A 12,238-nucleotide genomic window follows, 5' to 3' on the forward strand; every position below is an offset into this window, starting at 1 on the left:
TAAAAACTAGGTCCAGTTGTGAACCGCCGCTATAGATGACTTGAGCCATCATTTACACAACTGAACAACAAGTATTGATGGATGTGGATATGTGGTATCTAGTTTCAGGGAAAGTGGGCTGTGATTGAGTTTGATTGGATTAAGATGATAATATAGAAGCCAGTTACCTAGCAACACAAACAGTCATTCTGTAAACACAAGTCGGTCATTAAGCATAAAGAACATTGCTCATGCATGTTGATAGCAGGGCATGATTTAAGACAGAATAATTAAAGATGATCATAATGCTGTGAGATTGATGACTTGAGAACTACTGCATGTAAATGACAATAAAATCTAAATCTATGACACGTATAGAGTCAAAGAAAATCCTGTAGGCTATGACCTCAGATATCACTAACTTTCTGTTTCCTTTTTATTTTACAAACTCAGCCTCCTGCCTGATCCTTTGAGGCTTGTTTTGAGGCTGAAAACACTAGTTAAACACAAGTTTCCTCCCCTCTCTGGTGTTATTTAAGGAAAAGGCAGCCTCTCCCTCCTCTCTCTGCTCTGGGATGGGTGTGGTTTTCAAAGACAAACTTCTGAATGATGTGTACGCCTCCGTTTCAGTTCCTGAGTCTGACTAGAGGAGGAGTGTAGGGCAGAGCTTTGCTCGGGACTCTAACAGTGGAGACCAGTCTCCGCATGTATGGACACTCTGTATGGCCCTGGTTCCATGCATGCTTGGCTGTGAGGATCACCACGGCCAAGGCCACAACAGTACCAGTCTTGGTTTATTTCAGCTCTGAGAGTGCGAGTCACCTGGACTTAATTGTGAGTAAAAACTTCATTTTGGGATGCAGCAGTTTGGTAACTTTAAATTTTGTCAAATTAACACATTCATTTGCCACTGGATTTGCTTGACCCAAACTTTTGGATTATACACTACAAGCGAACCTTGAGGCAGGTTTTTTCCTTTTGTCTGCATACGGTATTGTGTCTGTGATTTTTCACCTGTTCATGTGTTTTGAACGCATGAACGCTTGGGATACATACAAATAAATAAATAAATGAAAAAGAAAGAATAAGTGCAAGTGCTACAGCTCGGCAATTTTGTAACAGCAGTCCTGCATTGTTAAAAAAATGATAAACGGTGGCATTTATTGTTAGATTTAAAGGGCATGAAAATTGCTTACCAAAATCTCTAATATATATTTGAAAACAGGGATCCAATAAAAGAAAAAACAGGGATCCAATAAAAGAAATAGAAAATATAAGTGCTTTTTTTTTTACTACGGTATTATTCATGGAGAATAACTTAAATTTATTATTTCCCTTTTACATGTTTTTTTAATTCATTAGTTTTAAAAAGAATAAGCATTAATATGGCATTTTCCCTCCATCCCCTCCCTCATAAATTGCTGTTTAAATATCAAAAATTGCTGCTCATTATAATGTGGCGGGAGAGGTTTATGGGCCTGTGTTTATCGTGCTTGAAATTAGATTTTAATGCTGGAACCTGTATTTAACCCCACATATTGCTAAAAAACACAGTTCTGACATAAAGTTTCACAGTAGACAGACATCAAAAAAGCTTTAAAGTGAAAATAATAAACAGAATTTAATCTGCAGTAAAACACTTCATAGTTTAGCAATGAATTTATATGCCTCTATTTAGACTCCCAACACTGGATTTATATTGGGTTTAATAGCCGCCAGATTTTAGTGATACTCCTAACAATTTGTTGAGGCTTCATGTTGTTGAGGCTTCATGGTTTTTTACAATATAAAGCAGCTGTTTAACTAAAAATATTGTCAGTGAGACTATGTCTAAAAATAGTGTTTCGAAGTGAACAAATAAATAAATAAACAGTACATACATAAAAAGAAAATGTGTGTGTTTATAGTCATTAAAAAATCCCAAAAGATTTCCGTTCACTGTGTTTATAGAAATATAAAGACAGTGGAAGAAATGTATATGTAATTTAATTCCTGGGACCCTCAACAGTCATGATTAAGAGGCCCTGAGCATGTGCTTTGTCTTGCTACTTTTGCCTCTCTCAATTGGATCCTGGCAGAGAGAGAGGAAGTAAGCCATCTTTTCCACCTGACATCACTGACGTGATTAGAACAACAGTGTGGCCTAAAGCTGCACACTGCCTCTGCTTACATACGTCAATGAGCCTCAATGTACAGCCAGTAAATCAAACAAAACTGGAGCATATTTAAAGATTGTAAATATATAGCACATTATTTAATTAATTTAAATTTGTGTTTATGCCAAAAGATGAGTTTAAGATTGTATTTTAAGAGAGTTTTTCCAATACTTTTTTTTTTAATTCCTGATATGAGGAAACAAGTATAAAACCAAAAACTACATAGTAAAAATATGTTGGTTTAACTTAAAAAGTAAGTAACCTGGTTGCCTTAACATTTTAAGTTCATTGAAATTAAAAAAATGTAGTTGATACAATGAAGGAGATTGGTTTAATCAACAGAAACTCAAAATATTATGCTATCTGAAGCACATAAATTTTGAAGTTGATTTGACAAAAATCTATACATATTTATAAATATATATTTAATTTTATGAACATATTTAAATATATACCTATGAATTGTTTTTAAATAATTATAAAAAAAGCCTTTTAAATAATGACTGCATACATGATGATATCGATCTAAAAAAGGATGAAATGAAAAAGCAATAAATTCAGTAAATACATTTCTAAAGCTTTGTGAGCTTACAAATTAAGCTTTGTGAGCTTGTAAATTATTATTACAGTATGCGCGTGTGAGCAGAGTTTCATTTTAATACCACGCTAACTGCATTTTAAAAAGCCACATTCATGTTTATGTTCTATCCAAGGAGGTCTACCTTATTTCAGAGCACTGGCTTAAATGACTGAGTCGTGCACTTCAATGATTGGGTTATATTCTTCATTTTCAGAATAATCAAACCTAACAGAAAGTCTAATTAAATTGGGATGTAAATCCTGTAATCCTGCAGCTACAATTCACTGATGTAAATTACAAGCAACAGGGGTAATCTGGAAGATTTCAAGTTATACAAAACTGCGCTGTGTTGCTACCAGTAAATGGGTAACTGTATGAAAAATGCCCCTTCCTGGCAGCTGAAAGGCTACTAGAGTAGAGCAGGGGAAAGGAAATGGCACATGATGCACGCAAACAAATTATGAGGAGGGGGAAGGGAAATTACATCATAACGGCCCATATCTGAACAAATCAAATTAGGATTCATTACTAATTTCCTCAACAATGGCAGCCTAAGAAAGTAACAATGTTAATTAGTTGCAAAATGTAAGAAACAAAACATAAGGAACGTAGAGATGATCCACTTTACTGAGACATCACAATGATTTCATTGTTCGAGTGGGAGACGAGCAAAAGAATTTATCGTATTTTATATAAAAGCTCCATCTTTTCAGACCCTTCCGAGATATCAAATGACTAATCGCTTATATTTTAAGATTTGACAAGTAAAATAGCAGTGTTCAAAATAAATCCATGGAATTAAACATCATAATAATTCTTCACAGTGCCAAGGGCCCTGCTAAGTGTCGCAGTGATAATGTGAGTAAGAGCATGAAGACAGCAGGCAGACAGCAGGCTAAAAAGAAAAGAGGAAAATAAAGATGAAAGGGTAATTATGGGCAAAGACCTGGTGTGAGAGGTTTTGTTCTCTACGACTTGTTTACAGGAAGTCTTCTAAGGTCCAACAGATGGGTGCATTCAGAGAGAGAGATTTTATTGCATTTTTCCAAGTCCAATAAAGTCCCCAAATTTTCCCTACCTTCATTTATGCGTGGGAAAGCAGTGCTTGTCTCAGCGCCGCTAGTAATCAGCGAGTGGAGTTGGCAAGAGTGAGCCAGGTTAATTGGATAAAAATCAGCTATTAGCTATTATTTTAATAATTGATATCCCTGTGTTCTTTTTTTTCTTTTCTTTTTTCCACAGGACACCGTATTTCAGATGTATGTTCCGTACATTTTCAAATCCATATGCTGGAACACATTATAGTTGAAAGCTGAATCGTACTGTCCCTAGCGGTGTTTAGCCAGTCTACTGAAACATGTTCTGCTGTCCTTTAATATGGCATTGTACATTTATTTAAGGGCCTGTATAGGCTTATGCAACCACATTTTCATTTAGTCTAAGTCTGATTATGCTCATCCTCTTGTGTTCTCGAGAGTGTTTTTGAAGTTATGCAGCATACACTCTCTGCTATGTATTAAATAATTATCAAAGTTATTATACCACCAGACAGCTACTTCAGCTGAAGGCCTGTTAGATATTTAGTTAATGAAGAGTGTCTTTGACAGTACAGCAAATGTGGTTTAACCTCGATGTGGAGGTTTTTGTTTTTTTGGATGTGGTCCCTCAAGAGGAAAATGTAAACCATCTAAGACAGACTGTGATAAATTCCTCTGAGCATGTTATTCCAAGTTTCTAAGATTACCATTTGATTCCATATGACTAAATAGGAAATAAACTGGATCAGTGTTGTTAAGATTTACAAAGACACAACAAATGTAAGGAATAATATTGTACTGATTAATAATTCAATCACGCTCAATATTTTTTATTGCGCAAATACTTGATTTAAAATAATGGTTTATCAAATCAAAACCTTGACCTTTTCTGTTTCATATTAAAATGATGGTTAATGACACCACAAATCAGTTACAGTTTGCTTGAAGTCACAAACAAGTATTTCAAGTACATTTGAAGTAATTGCAATGTGAAATCTCTGTGGTTACAAAATCCTGGAAGGGAGGTGACCCTCTAGAACCCGGAAAATCTCATTTTGGATGCGCAATCACTGACATCCCTGATTATTTCCAGGGACTATGTTAATAACAACTGAACATAGAGCAATATTTACCGAAGAATACAAGATTTAATGTCCAAATCTTCAGGAGACATATAATCTCTTCCTGAATTTTTCTATTTTTTTTTCCTGCAAGCATATTATGTGTGCTTGTGTGCTTATTGATTATCGTGATTATCAATAGGTTGTTGCTATCATGAGTCCTACACCTTTGCCTTCAGTTTCTCAACTCAACATCACAAGTCTCTGTCTCGATCTGCATCCCGGTTCCCCTTTCTAAACCCCAGCCCCCTGCCAAAGGGCCTTTTCCATACGCACCGGGCACACAGTCAACTTTATCTGCAACATCAGCTTGGGAAGCCCGCCCACCCATTTCCCAGCATGCAATGCCTCCCTTTGTCCACATAAGTGTTTCCTCCCCGCCAGGACAAGGCAATGGCGTCAGAGCAGCCAGACCAATCACGTGTGTCCTGGGCTGCCCCTGAGGCCGTCTAGCCATAACAGCTGAGACTGTTAAAATCATGTGTAATCATGGGGAGAGGGGTGCTGGCGTTATTTCAGACATGCAGCACAAGTCCTGTGATTGTCTGCCAGGGGCATAACAGAGTGTCAAATACTAGATGCAGGCAGAAAATACAAGGTGCCAGAGCTGGCCTCAATTGCCATAATTTCGTAGGCATGCTGCAGCAGCTCAAAGCGAGTAGATGGTAGACATTATGAGAGCAAGGGAACCTGTCACTAAAACCCAAAAGCATGTTTTTTCAACAACATTGCTGAAATTGATATCTTAATTCATGCTCTTGGGGGATGATGGGAAAAAGATAGCAAAACAATGTTTGTTTTTTTTTGTTTTTTTTTTGACACTTGGCATAATAGCACAAGAAATACTGTATTGTGTGAATTTAACTTCAATCATTTTAAAGCAAAAAGCTTGCCAAGAATTTTTTCAAACTTTGCAATGTGACTTTTGTTCACATGGCCACTGATGAAACCACATTATGAGTCATCGTATCAAACAAGTCCACTTCCAATGACTGTATATTGAAATTTGTCAAAGTTAACTATTTTACAGCTTGAAATCATAGATTTATCATACTGAAATATTTATATTTTATTCCTTCACAGAGTTTCTGTTTTATTCACCTTCTTTTGTATTTAATAGCACTTACTCTTTTCTTAGATTAGACTATACAGTTGAACTTGAATTGAACAAGTCTTTAATTGTCTGGATCTGATGAGGCTTCTGAAAGGTGCTTAAGTCATTTCAAAAGTGATGTGACAATTATTTGGTTTCACTGAGCTTTCTCTCTGGAATTGAACTAAGTAACACATTAAGCTGTCAAGGAGAAATGGAAAACACAGTTTCCCCAATGAAATACTAAAACAGTAACAAGGCTCAACTAAACTTAGGCTGACTTATAGATCTTGCTTGATTGACAAATGAGACAATTACAAGATCTTATACATCTAATGAAGTCAACAGTGGATCACAATAAGGACGTATAAAACATTTAAATTATTTATTTTTTTAATTAAAGAATGAAAAATGTTAACTTGACAAACAAATGTTAAAATGACAAACACTAGATGAACTCAAAGGAAAAAGTTTATTTATATGCATCTTAAAATATGAATTGAAAATAAAATACAAACACACATAAACATATGCATGTAGCAAAAATGTTGTTTTTTTTATTGTTTTTTTTTATATAAATCATAATAACTAGAGTAATCAATTCAGCGTGATCTGTTAAGAATAACACGCTTATGTGTAAATGGTCCATCCAATCTTGGAATAGACTTTATATTTGAAGCCAGCTGTAAAGATTTCAGAGATTTAATATTTATGTTCCTTTTTTTTTTTATGTTCCCTTTTCAAGATTCAAGCCATATTTTGTCTCCCGCATGAGAGACATAGCTCAACGCATTTTTTTCAGAGCTTAACAAGTAAAATCACACTTATTGACAGTAAAACAAAGTTCAAACTCATTTATGTGATACACACACGTTTATATATCAATAGGATACTTGAAGCACTTGAAGCATACTATGATATATTCAACACGTTCAACTGCATTCTGGTTTTTATTATAGTTTTGTTTTGTCATGTCTGGCCGTTGTACAGCACTTTGGCATGCACTAGATCTATCAAAAATTAGCTTTATGAATAAATAAACTCAAACAATAAATATAATGTAGCTGTTCAAACTAATATTCTGATGAATGGCACTATAGCATATCACAGCTTGGTCTATAAAACCATGTGAAAGGGGATCTGTGCACGTAGCACAAGATATGTTTTTCACAGACTAATTCACTATGTATCATTCAGAGATAATGAAGGAAATTCAAACTGCTTTCAAAATGAACAAAAAGACTCTCTTTCTCTTTTTTCAGATCCTTTCCATAATGCCTGTCTGGAGATAATCTCAAATAGACAGACTTGGGTGAGTTTACCGTCATGAGAAAATGTCATACTTATAACTCAGAAATTCACAGACATGTTCATCATATATAGAGATATCAAAAGGCAACTGTCTAAGGACAAAGCAACACATCCTTTCATTTTAGGTCACAGTGAATCTCACACGCAGTAATAAAGGCTCCAGCTAAGGACTACAAGAGAAAACAGCTCTTTGTAAAAACAGCCATTTGCATTTAGTTCAGACAACTGGCTTCTAGCTTTTAATATGGTCTCTAATGCAATTGGTTTCTGGCTACAGTCACAGAGATGAAAAATCACAACATCTCCATGGACATGAGAGGAGGAGCAGAGGCCGATCGCAATCATGGCCCTATATCGTGAGCCACTGCACGAAACAACAGCCCTGATGATTCATGCGGAAAATTAACTCTATTATTTAGCTGTTGCAGTGACCCTGACAATTTTATGTTTCTCATTATGTCAGTCACTTGAAATGATACACTCATTCCACATGATGAGCACCATTTAACAGGCTAAACTCTGATGTGTGGATCATACTTGGCTAAAGATGGTAACAATTTGCTGGTGAGAGGACAAATCTTGTCATCAGAATCTAATGGCAAGGTGGACACACACACACACACACACACAGAGAGAGAACCCAGGGTCATGTAAACAGAAGACACTATGGCTCCATTCAAAGCCTGTTTTCAAAAGAGTATGCGTGAGCCTGGGTAAATTATCCCCGTGAGCGGAGTGTGAAACAGGAGATGTGTGATACCACAGCGTTGAGGAACAACGTGTGTCCCCAACGCTTACTGGCAGGCTATTATGTTAGTTGCTGGTTTTCTTCCTCACTTTCTTCTGGTCATCTCATCAATGGGCCGGCTGGAGGGATTCCTGGCAGAGTGATTTGGGATTATATCATAAAATCACATTGCCAGGGATTTCCAACCAGCTGTGAACTGTTTACTCCAGGAAAGTCTCTGTGAGTCGACCCTGCTTACACCCTGATTGATGAAGCCGTCAAATCCGAATTGAAGAGAACGAACCAAAACTTTTTTCCCGCCATGCCCCATGGAATGAATAATCTACCCTCAGAATGAACCATAACTGAGGGCCGAAATACACTGAAAGAGAAAGCTCATATCTGTAGGCCCCACATATGTTTTGCTCACCACTTCTTGTTCATTGCATAAACACTGGCTCTCAACTTATGACTGTGGTTTTGGGAAACTAGAAACATGATACTAGGCTATCGTGCCATACAGACATATGTGGCCCAACATATGTTAATAGAAAAAGCTGTCTTTGAAATGGCACCACACTGCTTTGTTAAATAACTTGACATGCGAGGAAAAATTTGATAATGGGTTCATTTAGTAAAAGATGTGGTGTTTTTAAATGAACATTTATCTAACATGAAAAGAAACATTCAAGAAAACATTGAGAATTTTTAAAGTCTTAGAGCTGAACAATATACCTGTCTTTCATATATATCAGGGCTCGACAACAAGGACTGGCCGATGGGCCGGGGCCAGCGTGAAAGTTGCTCGGGACAGTTGACGGAGTTGTCACCTGCCCAATTGAGACAGTGCTGCTTCATCACGAAAGTTTGTCATTTGCATGTGTTTTTAAGTCTTGTCAATTTAAACACTCATTTTAAACCATTCAGATTCAAGCGCAAGAAGATGCGAAAAAGAACTCAATTCAGTTCTTGTGCGCTGTTTTCTCTGAGCGCGCTCACGGTGTATGTGCATACAGAAAACAACACACGAGCACTGAATTGACTTCTTTCCTTTGCGTCTTGCGCTTGAAAGGAAAAATACACACAACAAAAGAATGTAAAAATGCCCGTCTTGGTGAGTATTCACGTAAACTCAGTCTTAACTGAGCGTAAATAAATGAGAAAGAAAACACATGTATAACAGTATATTGGATCTGTGCATTCGGTCTTAAAGAGACAGCAGCCTAATATTCCTGATGCCGTCTGTGCCATTAATGTTTATCAAACAATAAAAGACAAAGAGAAAATCACTCACTGATCTTGACTGAACAACTTTTACATTGTTATTTTCCATTTGATTATTCCATTTCTGTACCTGAAATGAATACTGATAGAGATACCTGAAAAACTTAAAAGCACTATTTATTTCACTTGTATCTTTGTTCTGTTGTGTTTATTTGAGCTGTTGCTTGTAATTTGTTTAGTTGTTCTTGTTTTATTACTGAAGACTCACTTTATTTTAGTTAGGCTAGTAGTTTTTGCTGTGGTATCGAAATTGGTATCTAAAATTTTGGTGGCTTGTTTATTAGAATAGATTGTTACATGGGTCAACACAACAACAACAAAACTTTTTACTTTATTTATTTATATTTTTAGTGGGGGCTAATAGAAAAAAAATTCTTAGCACCTGTACACACTGATGTGTAATTAACCTTACCTCACAACTACTTTCATTGGTGTAACCCAATGTTTTCTGGTTTATACAGTTATGTGATATAATTTATATTATTTACACTGACAACATTTTTATAGGCGTTTCTTCAACTATGGGCATTTTTGTCGATAGTTACTTAAAAGAACTCTCATTAATCATGCCTTTTTAAAATTTCTATTAATAACAAGTTATCAAATCAATTCAACAACGTAAACAGATCAGAAGAAAGCGCATGTGTAACAGTATATTGGCTCCTATAAGATGTATACAAGCCCCATAGAAGAATGCGTGTTTTTTTGTGTTGTTTTTACATTTCCAGCACAATGTAATTTTCACAACATCACAAACTATATATTGTATTAGTATTCTTTGGTGAAAATCATAGTGATAGGAATGACATTTTCAATATTTTTAGAAAAAAAGGAAGACTTCTTTGTCATCTTTTAGCTAGTATTTTTTCTAAATAACATTTTCACACTTTTAAAATAGTGTTAAAAATAAAATCTATACATAACATTTGAAAAGCAGAAAAATATGTTGAAGGCATGACAAAAAGTTTAAGGCAGTTTGAATGTGTTCTTCACAAAACGAAAAAAAATAATTAGTTCTACATGGATTCAAAAGTGCCCAAAGTTGAGGAAACACCCACATATCTTTGTGCATGTTTAGATATTCTGATAAATACAATACATATCTGAGTACATACTAATAAATAAATATAAGTAATTTACTTCTTAAAAACATTACATTACTGAGAGCTGAACTATTTTACTTTACAATGTTTACACATAGTGACTTTTGTTATTGAATTCAACGATAATTTAGGCAAAGTTTTGAAGAGCATCTGGATTTTTATGTCTGAAGTTTCGTGAGGTGCAGGACTTAGCTCACTCTGTGAACAGATCTCGGATATCCTATGTTCACAGTGGCTAAGTTCCGCTCCTCTGAGGCCAACACTCAAAATCAGCCAAGAGGTGAGAAGACAAACATGATGGCTGGCCATGCTATAGCAAACCGGAAAAAGGACACAAACCTGTTGCTGAGGAATTACGGGAAATGACCCGCCAGGGAAAGAAGTCAGAGTGTAATCCTCAGTCCCACCCACCCTGTCAGACAGGGTGGTCTGGTCAAGTTGGCGTTAAGCCAGAGCACTATTCAACATAGGGTTGGAGCAGAGACAGTAATGAACTTCTCTCAATTCAGCTATGATAATATAATTTATAAAGGAAAAAATAGCAATGAATTAAAAAAAAAAAAAAATAGAAGCATTCTAACTAGTGATCTCAAACTTTTGGACCCCACTGTCCACTACTTCTTTTTGGGCTTTGAAACGTGAAATTTGTGTTTAAAAAACAAACAAATGATGGGTGCATAGACGGACGGACGGACGGATGGATTTCTATTTGATGTTTTATATGCCCAGGCATACATATGACTTATTGTGCTAATACTTGACTCTGATGCAATACTCTTATGTTTTATATCCTTAATAAATCCGCCATCCAGCTGCTATCCAGCTCTGATTGTCATCATGAAATACACTTATGATCAATCAGAAGGGAAAAAATGGAGCCTTGTAAAGAGCCTTGTAACTGACAGAGGCCAGTGTGAGGTGCAACACTGGGTTCAACCTCCTGTGCCTACTGAGCTGATAACAGTTGATGTATTTAGCACTGGCTCAGTTCAGCAGGAACCGGAGTTAAGCCCCTTAAGACCAAGAGCGTTTTCGAAGACTCTGCGGCTTACAGAAAATGCAGTCATCTGTATGGCTCATACTCCTAAGAACAGTTTTCGTTATCTGGCAAGATCTAAAGACCATGGAGGAAGGCTGCTCCTGTAATTTGAGGTTTAAACAAATAATAGGAGCAGAGTTTTTCCAGATACATTTCCAACTGGATCATCTGTGAAAGGCGAAATGTAATAATTCAGCTTATTGACTCCTAATATGTCAATCTTACTCAGCTCATGTTTCACTTCCACAAGTGAAAGAGTATCAAGAAAACAGAAATAATAAAAGAACATTTCAAACTGCTTAGCTGCCGCCTCTTTTTTTGTTCATTCATTCATTTTTGTATGAATATATATGCAAAAGGTGCCAAATAAGAAAAACATGGCTCTATTTCCAAAGTTTCAAAAGAGGGCAACTGATGAGACACGAAGAGGGACATTCAGGTTTACAAAGCACACAGATTCATTGCAGCTGTGGACCCTCCACAGTTGCATAATAAGCATTTCGGCGGCTCGCGTGAGGCGAGATCATCTTCTCTTCATCCCCTCATGATGGCTCAGATGGCTCTTTGTTAGAGATATATGGTTTGTAAGTTTAAGCAAAACTTTCTGTCAGAATGAGGTAAAAGGCTGTCACATATCCACTGCTGAGGCCTGAAATGTAGATATATTTGTTGCTTTTTCCCTGCTCTAAGCATCTCACCAGCCTGAAGTCAATTAACCGGCTGTCGAGGGGTTGCGGTAGACTGTGCGCCGTGTTACAAGATGAAATTGGATTCAGATACACAACACTAGCGCAGGACCGAGAGTTGC

General features: G+C 36.4%; 2 long non-coding RNA genes across 2 annotated transcripts; one reads left to right on the forward strand and one right to left on the reverse strand.

Annotated features, from left to right (window-relative positions):
* Positions 1 to 614: 614 nt before the first annotated feature.
* LOC307161495 lies at positions 615 to 9,417 on the forward strand. The gene is made up of 3 exons (XR_013821744.1): positions 615 to 813; positions 7,229 to 7,278; positions 8,760 to 9,417. It is a non-coding gene; the product is annotated as an uncharacterized lncRNA (long non-coding RNA).
* On the reverse strand, positions 8,392 to 12,238 carry LOC307161493. Its single transcript, XR_013821741.1, has 2 exons — positions 9,019 to 12,238; positions 8,392 to 8,972 (listed from the first exon to the last, which is right to left on the reverse strand). It is a non-coding gene; the product is annotated as an uncharacterized lncRNA (long non-coding RNA).

This window comes from Squalius cephalus, assembly GCF_949319135.1.
Source record: "Squalius cephalus genome assembly, chromosome: 7".
Classification (NCBI taxonomy): Eukaryota; Metazoa; Chordata; class Actinopteri; order Cypriniformes; family Leuciscidae; genus Squalius; species Squalius cephalus.